Source organism: Triticum aestivum, chromosome 3D, assembly GCF_018294505.1.
Source record: "Triticum aestivum cultivar Chinese Spring chromosome 3D, IWGSC CS RefSeq v2.1, whole genome shotgun sequence".
Classification (NCBI taxonomy): Eukaryota; Viridiplantae; Streptophyta; class Magnoliopsida; order Poales; family Poaceae; genus Triticum; species Triticum aestivum.
In genome coordinates, this window is record NC_057802.1 from 93,440,170 (window position 1) to 93,453,372 (window position 13,203).

The window sequence follows — 13,203 nt, forward strand, 5'->3', positions numbered from 1 at the left end:
CTGTTAAAATAGGAGATCATTGTTATCATGGCTTGTGTGATATGGGTGCTAGTGCTAGTGCAATACCTATCTCTTTATACAAAGAAATTATTCATGATATTGCACCCACTGAGTTAGAAGAAATTGATGTCACAATTAAACTTGCCAATAGAGATACTATTTCACCAATTGGGATTGCTAGAGATGTTAAAGTCTTGTGTGGGAAAACTAAATATCCTGTTGATTTTCTTGTTCTTGGTTCCCCACAAGATAGCTTTTGTCCCATTATATTTGGTAGACCCTTCTTGAACACTGTTAATGCTAAGATAGACTGCAAAAAGGATGTTGTTACTATTGGTTTGCGTGATATGTCTCATGAGTTTAATTTTTCTAAATTTCGTAGACAACACCGTGAAGAGGAATTGCCTAGTAAGGATGAAATTATTGGTCTTGCTACTATTGTTGTGCCTCCTAATGATCCTTTAGAACAATATTTGCTAGACCATGAAAATGATATGTTTATGAATGAAAGAAGGGAAATAGATGAAGTATTCTTTAAACAGGGACCCATTCTGAAACACAATTTACCTGTTGAAATCTTAGGGGATCCTCCTCCACCCAAGCGTGATCCCGTGTTTGAGCTTAAACCATTGCCTGATACTCTTAAATATGCTTATCTTGATGAAAAGAAGATATAACCTGTTATTATTAGTGCTAACCTTTCAGGGCATGAAGAAGAGAAATTATTGAAAACTCTGAAGAAACACCGTGCTGCTATTGGATATACTCTTGATGATCTTAAGGGCATTAGTCCCACTCTATGTCAACACAAAATAAATCTGGAGAAAGACGCCAAACCAGTTATTGATCACCAACGACGGCTGAATCCTAGATGAAAGAAGTGGTAAGAAAGGAAATATTAAAGCTCCTTGAGGCATGTATAATTTATCCCGTTGCTGATAGTTAGTGGTTAAGTCCTGTCCATTGTGTCCCTAAGAAAGGAGGTATTACTGTCGTTCCTAATGATAAAGATGAATTGATTCCGCAAAGAATTATTACAGGATATAGGATGGTAATTGACTTCTGTAAATTAAATAAAGCTACTAAAAAGATCATTACCCCTTACATTTTATTGATCAAATGCTAGAAAGACTATCCAAACATACACATTTTTGCTTTCTAGATGGTTATTCTGGTTTCTCTCAAATACCTGTGTCAGCTGATGATCAAGCAAAGACCACTTTTACTTGCCCTTTCGGTACTTCTGCTTATAGACGTATCCCTTTAGGTTTGTGTAATGCAACTGCTACCTTTCAAAGATGCATGATGGCTATATTCTCTGACTTTTGTGAAAAGATATGTGAGGTTTTCGTGGATGATTTCTCCGTTTATGGATCCTCTTTTGATGATTGCTTGAGCAACCTTGATCGAGTTTTGCAGAGATGTGAAGAAACTAATCTTGTCCTGAATTGGGAAAAGTGCCACTTTATGGTTAATGAAGGCATTGTCTTGGGGCATAAAATTTCTGAAAGAGGTCTTGAAGTTGATAAAGCTAAAGTTGATTCTATTGAAAAGATGCCATGTCCCAAGGACATCAAAGGTATAAGAAGTTTTCTTGGTCATGCCGGTTTTTATAGGAGGTTCATTAAGGACTTCTCAAAAATTTCCTGGCCTCTGACTAATCTATTACAAAAAGATATACCTTTCGTTTTTTATGATGATTGTGTAGAAGCATTTGAAATACTTAAGAAAGCATTAATCTCTGCACCTATCATTCAACCACCTGACTGGAATTTACCCTTTGAAATTATGTGTGATGCTAGCGATTATGCTGTAGGTGCTGTTCTAGGGCAAATAGTTGATAAGAATTTAAATGTTATTCAATATGCTAGTAAAACTCTAGACAGTGCTCAGAGAAATTATGCTACTACTGAAAAAGAATTCTTAGCAGTTGTTTTTGCTTGTGATAAGTTCAGACCTTATATTGTTGATTCTAAAGTAACTATTCACACTGATCATGCTGCTATTAAATATCTTATGGAAAAGAAAGATGCTAAACCTAGACTTATTAGATGGGTTCTCTTGTTACACGAATTTGATTTACATATTATTGATAGAATGGGAGCTGAGAACCCGTTGCAGACAACTTGTCTAGGTTAGAGAATGTTCTTGATGACCCACTACCTATTGATGATAGCTTTCCTGATGAACAACTAAATGTCATAAATGCTTCTCGTACTGCTCCATTGTATGCTGATTATGCTAATTACATTGTTGCTAAATTTATACCACCTAGTTTCACATACCAGCAAAAGAAAAAGTTTTTCTATGATTTGAGACATTACTTTTGGGATGACCCACATCTTTATAAAGAAGGAGTAGATGGTGTTATTAGATGTTGTGTACCTGAGCATGAACAGGAACAGATCCTACGCAAGTGTCACTCCGAGTCTTATGGAGGACACCACGCTGGAGATAGAACTGCGCATAAGGTATTGCAATCCGGTTTTTATTGGCCTACTCTCTTCAAGGATGCTTGTAAGTTTGTCTTATCTTGTGATGAATGTCAAAGAATTGGTAATATTAGTAGACGTCAAGAAATTCCTATGAATTATTCACTTGTTATTGAACCATTTGATGTTTGGGGCTTTGATTATATGGGACCGTTTCCTGCCTCTAATGGATATACACATATTTTAGTTGCTGTTGATTACGTTACTAAGTGGGTAGAAGTTATTCCAACTAGTAGTGCTGATCATAACACCTCTATTAAGATGCTTAAAGAAGTTATTTTTCCGAGGTTTGGAGTCCCTAGATATTTAATGACTGATGGTGGTTCACATTTTATTCATGGTGCTTTCCGTAAAATGCTTGCTAAGTATGATGTTAATCATAGAATTGCATCCCTTTATCACCCACAGTCTAGTGGTCAAGTAGAATTGAGCAATAGAGAGCTTAAATTAATTTTGCAAAAGACTGTTAATAGATCTTGAAAGAATTGGTCCAAGAAACTTGATGATGCATTATGGGCCTATAGAACTGCATATAAAAATCCTATGGGTATGTCTCCATATAAAATGGTTTATGGAAAAGCATGTCACTTACCTCTCGAACTAGAACATAAGGCATATTGGGCCATTAAAGAGCTCAACTATGATTTCAAACTTGCCGGTGAGAAGAGGCTATTTGACATAAGCTCACTTGATGAATGGAGAACCCAAGCCTATGAGAATGCCAAGTTGTTTAAAGAAAAAGTTAAAAGATGGCATGACAAAAGAATACAAAAGTGTGAGTTTAATGTAGGTGATTATGTATTGTTATACAACTCTCGTTTAAGATTTTTTTGCAGGAAAACTTCTCTCTAAATGGGAAGGTCCTTACGTTATCGAGGAGGTCTATCGTTCCGGTGCCATAAAAATCAACAACTTCGAAGGCACAAATCCGAAGGTGGTGAACGGTCAAAGAATCAAACATTATATCTCAGGTAATCCTATAAATGTTGAAATTAATGTTATTGAAACCGTAACCCCAGAGGAATACATAAGGGACACTTTCCAGAACGTTTCAGACTCCGGAAAGGAATAGGTATGTGGTACGGTAAGTAAACCGACTCCAAAACAGTTCTAATGGCAATTTCTCTCTGTTTTGGAATATTTAGAAAAATAGAAAAATAGAAAAATAAGAAGCAGTCCAGGAAGGACACGAGGCTTCCATGAGGGTGGGAGGCACGCCCTACCCCCCTGGGCGTGCCCTCCTACCTCGTGGGCACCTCGTGTGCTCTTCGGACTCCGTTTTCTTGCACGATACTTCTTTCGGTCGGTAAAAATTCATTATATAATCTCCCGAAGGTTTTGACCACCATATCACGCAAATATCCTCTGTTTTCGTTTCGAGCTGTTTCTGCCGTAGATCAGAGCAAGATGTCTTCTCAAGAGTCGGTCGGGGAGAGTCGGGTGTCTCATCTGACACCGGGACTAGGAACAAGCAGCAATGCTGACCACTTTGGGCCAGCAACGGAGGAAGAGATGGAGGCCGATTTGAAAAGGATAGATGCCATGGAGGAGAATCAAGAAGTCACTTCTCGCTACCAGGCCGGATTCACGATGGGGGAACTACAGAGCTCGGCTATTCCAAACTCGGTTATCCCTTCCAGTGTTAGATTTCTTTCTTATGAAAATATGAAGAAGAGTGTTACTTGTTCTCCCGCAACTATGCAACATCCATGGGTGCAAGGAGCTTTAACTGTCACGGGTAAGCTCCGTAAGGAAATAATGGATCTTAAGCGGCAAGTCAACAAGCTCGAGGAGGAGAATCGTATCCTGAGGGGTATCATAGCCAAGAATATCACATCACCACCCTCGAAGAAGGAGATATAATCACATGGGTATGGGCACTCCCCTTGGCAACTGCCAACCTTGGGGGAGGTGCCCTGGTATCGTATCACCATCACACTCCTATCTTTACCGCTTTTCTTAGTTCGATCCTTTTGGTAATATTTTGATCTAGTAGAATAAAGTCTTAGTATGATTTAGTTTTGAGTTTTGCTTTATGATCCCTTTATGTAATCGAGTCCGTGAGCTATATATAATAAAGATTAGTGTTGAGTCAAGGGCTTGATTATCTTGCTTTGATCTTGAGGGAATAAAAGAAAAGAGAAAGAATAAAAAGAAGTAAAGAGATCATATTGATCTTATGAAGAGTAATGACTTCACATTGAGAGAGTATGATGATTAAAAGTTGTTGAGAGTTGACAAACATAGTTTTGGTCATTGTTGCAATTAATAGGAAGTAATAAAGAAAGAGAGGTTTCACATATAAATATACTATCTTGGACATCTTTTATGATTGTGAGCACTCATTAAAATATGACATGTTAAAGAGTTGATGTTGGACAAGGAAGACAACGTAATGGGTTATGTTTTCTTATATCTGAGATAAAGTATATTGTCATGGATCATCCAACATGTTGAGCTTGCCTTTCTCCCTCATGCTAGCCAATTCCTTGCACCAAGTAGAGATACTACTTGTGCTTCCAAATACCCTTAAAACCAGTTTTGCCATGAGAGTCCACCATATCTACCTATGGATTGAGTAAGATCATTCAAGTAAGTTGTCATCGGTGCAAGCAATAAAAATTTCTCTCTAAATATGTATGACTTATTAGTGTGGGAGAAAATAAGCTTTATACGATCTTGTGATATGGAAGAAATAAAAGCGACAGACTGCATAATAAAGGTCCATATCACAAGTGGCAATATAAAGTGACGTTATTTCGCATTAAGATTTTGTGCATCCAACCCTGAAAGCGCATGACAACATCTGCTTCCCTCTGTGAAGGGCCTATCTTTTACTTTTATCTTCTACTTTATGCTAGAGTCATGGTGATCTTCACCTTTCCTTTTTTACATTTTATCCTTTGGTAAGCACATTGTGTTGGAAAGATCCTAATATATATATCCAATTGGATGTAAGTTAGCATGAGTTATTAGTGTTGACATTACCCTCGAGGTAAAAGGTTGGGAGGCGAAACTATAAGCCCCTATCTTTCTCTATGCCCGATTAAAACTCCATACCCATAAGTATTGCGTGAGTGTTAGCAATTGTGAAAGACTAAATGCTAGTTGAGTATGTGAACTTGCTGAAAAGCTCTTACATAGACTCTTTCCGATGTTATAATAAATTGCAATTGCTTCAATGACTGAGATTATAGTTTGTTAGTTTTCAATGAAGTTTCTGATTCATACTTGACATTGTGAATAGACTATTACTTGAGCATAAGAAATCATATGACAATATCCATATATGTTGCTGTTATAAGAATGATCATGATGCCCTCATGTCCGTATTTTATTTTATCGACACCTCTACCTCTAAACATGTGGACATATTGATCGTTATCGGCTTCCGCTTGAGGACATGCGAGGTCTAAGCTTGGGGGAGTTGATACGTCCATTTTTCATCATGCTTTTATATCGATACTAGCTGAATGCCCGTGCGTTGCCACGGAGCAACAAATTTAGGCAGTGCTAGCATCCTCTACTTATGGCATGTAAGACCTCAAGGCTCCACACCACAATCGTACCCATCACCATAGAACAACCTACACTCTTCTAATCTGACAACATTTTCTCTGCCTCTACCACTATCGATAATGCATGAATTAGTGAATCCAATGATAGTTATTGCTTTGGAATATATTTACCATCGAAAAGATTATTTCCCTCTGAAAATAAAGAATTTGAATACTATTGAACATACATATACTATTCAGAAACATATAGTACATATACTATTCGAAAACATATTGCATACTTTGATCTTATTGAACGAAGTTGGCAGAGTATATATGAAGTTCATCTGTAGCTTCCAGTTTGTACAAATAAATATAGAAATATACAGAAAACTTAACCAGAAAAAAATATGCCACACCATCAAATAAACTTTGAAGAAATTTTGTGAACATCTTGTTAATGATATCATGCTTCTTGGTCAACTTGACCAGACACATTCAACCGCATGGCCCCGTCGTCTGCAACACAACTTGTACGTGCAAGTTGATCTTCTCTTATATCTATGCATTTGAATGCTTCTTCAATGTCACCCTTGAAGGTGTAACCTCATGGGCAAAGACCTCGACACCACATTGCCAAATTATTGACAAACTCATCTGAAACAGTGAGTAACCACATTCATTTTGCCTAGTGCTATAAGAAATGGCAGTCTATAATAGTCAGGACTAATTTGGCTTATGCAAAGGAACAATAGCACTATCCATGTTGGTTGATATCAATTTCCAACAGACAAAGTCAGATATCTCTACTATAAATTTCAAGTGTATGTCATAACAAATCCAAATTAGTATGACTTCAAAGAATCATGTAAGGTCAATAGCAGTTATTCGGAAAACGAACATACATTTCTCTAGAAGTAGAAATACCGATTTGTGCATTGACAAGGCAACCATCTCAAATGCTACAAATATAAATAAATCAGTATAGGTACATATGTATAACCTTTGTCCAACAATATAGTACAGAGCCTTGATTTTGTACTGCTAGGCCCTCCTATTCTGATAATGGAACCCATGTGTAAAGTACTGCAAGATAAAGGGATTAATTGCACTAAGCCTTCTCAAATGTCTATGCCCCATTATCTACTATTCTAGTAAAAAAGAGATAAACATAAAAGTTTTTCATTTAAAAACTATAAGAACATGTGTGATGTTCTCACCAGCAATTTTCTCAGGTGTTACGACATTTTCTCTAGAAAGTCAACAATAAACTTGTTGTTCTCCAGCTGCTTATTTTTCAGGGACACCTTCTTGTTCTTTCTTCATAGAGTCCCCTTCTCCCTTATCCTTTCCCCCTGTTATAATCCTGTATAGTAGAATTCCTGCCATCAGTGTGCAACACTGATTAATTGTATGCTAATAAAAGAATATGTAAGGTATATAAGCGTTTGTATAGCAAAAAAAGAAGAAGCTATGTCTAGCTAAGCTGTGGGTTAGTGGTTAACATGGATGAAAAAATACATTAGTACATCCTAGCCAGTCATTGTCATGACAATGATAGCAAGAAAAACAGTCATGCATCAACAAACTAAAAATACAGGAAGTTTCAGCGCTCTAGCTCCCTTGTTCATTGAGTGTGTAGAAGGATCGAATGATCCATGATGCTGAAAGTGAAATAAAGTTGACTGCATTATGAGCAAGATGACAGGGCAAACTGGAAATGGCGACCAAGATCAACAAGAAACTATATTAGTGAACCGAGTGATCACAATTCACAACTGATAATTGATGGTGCAAAAGTACGCGAAAAGTAAAGAAACATGTACATAACTGTAACACCCTGCATGTAACTTGCCATATTTGTTACTCCAACTCTTGCCATTTCCGGCTATGTGATATGTTTTTCCCTCCGTTGTCGGGTTTTGTCTTTTGTTTTGTATTTTTTCATGTCATGCATTTTCATATCATGTCATCATGTGCATTGCATTTGCATACGTGTTCGTCTCATGCATCCGAGCATTTTCCCCGTTGTCCGTTTTCCAATCTGGCGCTCCTATCTCCTCCGGTGCACCCCTCTTGTTTTCTTTCGTGCGCGTGTGTCAAACTTTCTCGGAATGGACCGAGGCTTGTCAAGTGGTCTTAATATACCACCCGGAGACTGCCGGTCAAGTTTCGTTCCATTCGGAGGTCGTTTGGTACTCCAACGGTTAACCGGGCATCCGCAAAGTCCATTTGAGTGTCCAGCAAAAACCCCCTCCAAAACCAGCCCAAACCCACCAAACTCTCTTCCATGCTCTAGGTCGTTCGATCACGATCGTGTGGGCGAAAACCGCACCTCATTTGGAGTCTCCTAGCTCCCTCTACCTATTTATAAGTGGGCATCCCGAAAAACGAAATCACAGACAAACCCTAACCCTCTCCCTCCGCGCCGCGCCGGACGCGTCCGCTTCGGCCGGACAACGTCCGCCCGCCTCCGGCCTCCCACCGCGCCGGCCCGCGAGCCCGCAGCGGGCCCGCCGGCCCGCATCGCCGCCGCGCGCGCCGCGCGCGCCCGCCGCCACCTCGCCTCCCGCGCCGGGCGCCGCCGCCGGCCCGCACCGCCGCCGCCGCCGCCACCGGCCCCGCCGTGCCCCGCCCGTCGGCGACCGGTCCCTCCCCGCCGGCGCCGCCCTCCTCCGCCCTCCTCCGCGGCCTCCCTCTCCTCCTCCGGTGCCCGCTCCGGCCGAGCCCAGCCCGAGCCGGCGAGCTCCTGTAGCAGTTGCTCGATCCAGATCCGATCGAACCACCGTACGTTGACTCTTTCTCGCGCCCGTTTTTTTTCTCCAAGTCTGGAAAATTCTCAGCATGTGCTCCTGTTCGAGATGCGATAACTTATTGCATGTAGCTCCGATTCACACGTATAATATGTCAAATTGTTCGTCTCGTGATGCTCTTCATTTTGTTCAATTGCACCATGTTCATTAGCGGTCATATTGATGCCCAAATATTCGTTGGAAGAGGGCTAGTTGCTGTTATTCTCTGGTTCTTATCAGAACTTGGAGATTTGTCATTTTTGTATCATTTATTCTGTGCATCGTTTGAGCATGAGCTCTACATGTGTTTTGAAGTATGCCATGCCATCTTTCCAGTGGTATAGTCCATGTATTTTTGTAATCTCTGTGGTGACTAGCACAATCATGCAAAGTAGGCCCCGTAATAATTCTGATTTCACGGACAGTGATTTCTCTAAGTCCTAGTCTGCTGTAATTTTGTTGCCATGTAAACTTGATGCTACAGAGAGATCCATGCATATTTTAGAGATGTTCAGTAAGGATGTTTTGTAGCTATAGTTGTAATTGATCCATTCCTGCAATTGTTTGCAATTTTCGAGTACCATAGCATGACTCAATCTTGCTCTACTTTTGCTATAAAATATTTCTGGCAGATCCTTAACATGAGATGCATTTTTGCCAAGCTTATTGTAGTTGATCCATACATGCTATGCAATTGTTCTTGCCATGGATAGATTCATAAACATGCCATCTTGCTGTAGTTATGCTTGGTTTGTCATGCATTGGTCTGTAGTGAGTGCATCAAGCTCACAAAGAGGCCTACATATTAATATTTCTGCCATGCTCTGTTTTCTGCCAAGTCTGGAACCTGATAACGAAACTTGCTATGTTTACATGCTTGCCATCATATCTTCTGGTCCTTTTTGGCTTATGGTCAGTAAGGGACTTTTGTCATGTGAATTTAGTAGAACACTACCATGCCTTGTTTTGCTATGTTAAGTTCCTGTAGCATGTTGATTTCGTGCTCTGAACATTGCTACCTGATGCTGATTTCTGCCATGTCCAGTTTTTCACCGAGTCTGTGAACCTGTAATCTTTTGCACTTTTTCCATGCTTGTTTGAGCTTGATATGTTGTGAACTAGTCGTAGCTCAGTGTTCATCTTTTGTCAAGCATCTCCTGTAGATTACTGCCATGTGCTTTGTTGCTATGTGGGGGTGCTGTAGCATTGCTACTTGTTGCATTTTAGGTGCTATCTTGCTGTTTATCGCAGTTTAGTGTCATTCTTGTTTTGCTTGCCATCTGCAAACCGTGCATCCGATTCCGGTGATCTTTATATCGATTTCGACCGAAATCATATCATCTTTCCAGTGGCATGCTTGGTTTGCCAAGTTACTGCCATGTTCATCATTTTCCTTCCGGAGCACGCATATGCATCGCAAATCATATCTTGCATATCATACATGTCTTGCATCATGTTGCTTGTGCATTTCTCGTTGTTGATTGTGGTTCCGTTTGTTTGTGTTCTTGTCTTGGGTAGAGCCGGGAGGCGAGTTCGTGAACGAGGAACCTGTCGAGTACGCTTACGAGGATCAAGCTTTCGACAACTCTGAGAATCTTGCAGGCAAGATGACCACCCCTCGAAATCACTTCTATCTTTGCTATGCTAGTTGTTCGCTCTATTGCCATGCTCCGCTACCTATCACTTGCTATATCATGTCTCCTATTTTAGCCATGTCAGCCCCTAACCATCCTTTCCTAGCAAACCGTTGTTTGGCTATGTTACCGCTTTTGCTCAGCCCCTCTTATAGCGTTGCTAGTTGCAGGTGAAGTTGAAGTTTGTTCCATGTCGGAACATGGATATGTTGGGATATCACAATATCTCTTATTTAATTAATGCATCTATATATTTTGGTAAAGGGTGGAAGGCTCGGCCTTATGCCTGGTGTTTTGTTCCACTCTTGCCGCCCTAGTTACTGTTATACCGGGATTATGTTCCTTGAGTTTGCGTTCCTTACGCGGTTGGGTGATTTATGGGACCCCCTTGACAGTTCGCCTTGAATAAAACTCCTCCAGCAAGGCCCAACCTTGGTTTTACCATTTGCGACCTATACCTTTTTCCCCCGGGTTTTCTAGAGCCCGAGGGTCATCTTTATTTTAAACCCCGGGCCAGTGTTCCTCTGAGTGCTGGTCCAAACTAGAGCCACTTGCAGCGCCACCTTGGGGAAACTCGAGGATTGGTTTTAGCTGTACGTAGTGTTCATCCGGTGTGCCCTGAGAACGAGATATGTGCAGCTCCTATCGGGATTTGTCGGCACATTCGGGCGGCTTTGCTGGTCTTGTTTTACCATTGTCGAGATGTCTTGTAAACCGGGATTCCGAGACTGATCGGGTCTTTCCGGGAGAAGGTTTATCCTTCGTTGACCGTGAGAGCTTATGATGGCCTAAGTTGGGACACCCCTGCAGGGTAATATCTTTCGAAAGCCGTGCCCGCGGTTATGAGGCAGATGGGAATTTGTTAATTTCCGGTTATAGATAACTTGTCACTTGACCCAATTAAAATACACCAAGTGCGCGTGTAGCCGTGATGGTCTCTTCTCGGCGGAGTCCGGGAAGTGAACACGGTCTGTGTTATGTATGACGTAAGTAGGTGTTCAGGACCTCTTCTTGGTCATTGCTAGATGACGTCCGTTCCTTTGCTTCTCTTCTCGCTCTCATTTGCGCAAGTTAGCCACCATATATGCTTTTGCCGCTGCAGCTTCACCTCTTGCACCCTTCTTGTCCTATAAGCTTAAATAGTCTTGATCTCGCGGGTGTGAGATTGCTGAGTCCCCGTGACTCACAGATACTTCCAACAACAGTTGCAGGTGCCGACGATGCCAGTGCAGACGATGGCGTCGATCTCAAGTGGGAGTTCGACGAGGAACGTGGTCGTTACTATGTGTCTTTTCCTGATGATCAGTAGTGGAGCCCAGTTGGGACGATCGGGGATCTAGCATTTGGGGTTGTCTTATTTTCATCTGGATTTTGGCCGTAGTCGGTCTATATGATTGTATTTTGGATGATGTATGAATGATATTTATGTATTGTGTGAAGTGGCGATTGTAAGCCAACTCTTTATCCCATTCTTGTTCATTACATGGGATTGTGTGAAGATGACCCTTATTGCGACAAAACCACTATGCGGTTATGCCTCTAAGTCGTGCCTTGACACGTGGGAGATATAGCCGCATCGTGGGCGTTACAATAACTCTCTGTTCTGATTGCATTATCAGCAAGTTTATTTTCTTCCTGTTTTCTGAATTTACAATTGTTGCCAGTACAGTCTTTGGCCTGAATATATTACTTCAGTTTGGCAAGATACGAGCGAAAAGAATTTCTGCTGAATTGTGTGATAAAAAAAGTGGGAGATGAGGTGCAATATAAAGTGGGAGATGGATCAACTAATGAATAGAACAGCTGCTGCACCCTTATACTAATTAAAACATTGGAGTAACAAGTAAGAACAAGTTCATATACATAGAAGTGGGAGGTTTCAGAATTTGGAAAGGGGCAAAAGACCTCACCCATTTGATTCCATGGTGGAGGCGTGCAGCAGCCACCGATGCGCCTACTTGACCGACAAGATGACAACGAGTGGCGCTGTGTAGGGTTGTGCATCGCCGTCGTTCTTTTGTTCATGTCTCAAATGGGCAGCTAATAACATGAAGAAATAACACTGCCTAATATATTGCAAAACAAACAATCACACAAAATCTTTACTGGAGGCGGAGAGGACACATCTCAGATATCCCCAACCTGCCATTACTGGAGGCCCGAGTAGTGTTGTTGAACAAGGTCCTCATAGTGGCGGACTCCTCCTCTTCGAGCTAGTCGTCACCACCGCGACCGCCCATGCTCTCGCCGCCATGGCCTTAGGCGCGCGGCTCGAGCAGATTACGGGGCGGAGGAACCGGAGCTCGCCTGGGGGCGGGGGCCGCCGCGAAGGCGTGGAGGGGGAGGGGGTCGTCGGCGCCGAGGTCGGGCATCTCCGGCACGTACTCCACCTCCACCTGCAATAAACCATGGCGTTAGGCGCGACTCGAGCGGATTACGGGGCGGCGGACCCGGAGCTCGCCTGGGGGCGGAGGTCAGCTTGGGGGCGGGCCAGAGCTGTCGACGGCTCCCGCGGCCCTGCTCTTCCTGTCGCTCCGACGGGGTGGCCACGCCCAGTGTCCCGCGGCTTGGGACTCACCGCGTCCGCCACGGCGTCGACGGGGGTGGAGGTGGCGGTGGTCAGCAGAAGCGAGCGAGGCGACCCCCTGCGCTCCTTCCTCTCTCTGGCGGCGACAGTATTTGGCAGGAGAGAGACGAGATCGAGAGCGAGGGCTCAGGGAGAGGTGGAGGCGGGACGTGTATGTGTGGGGGCGGTTTATTCTCTCAAAAAAATTTGAGCCACGATGTG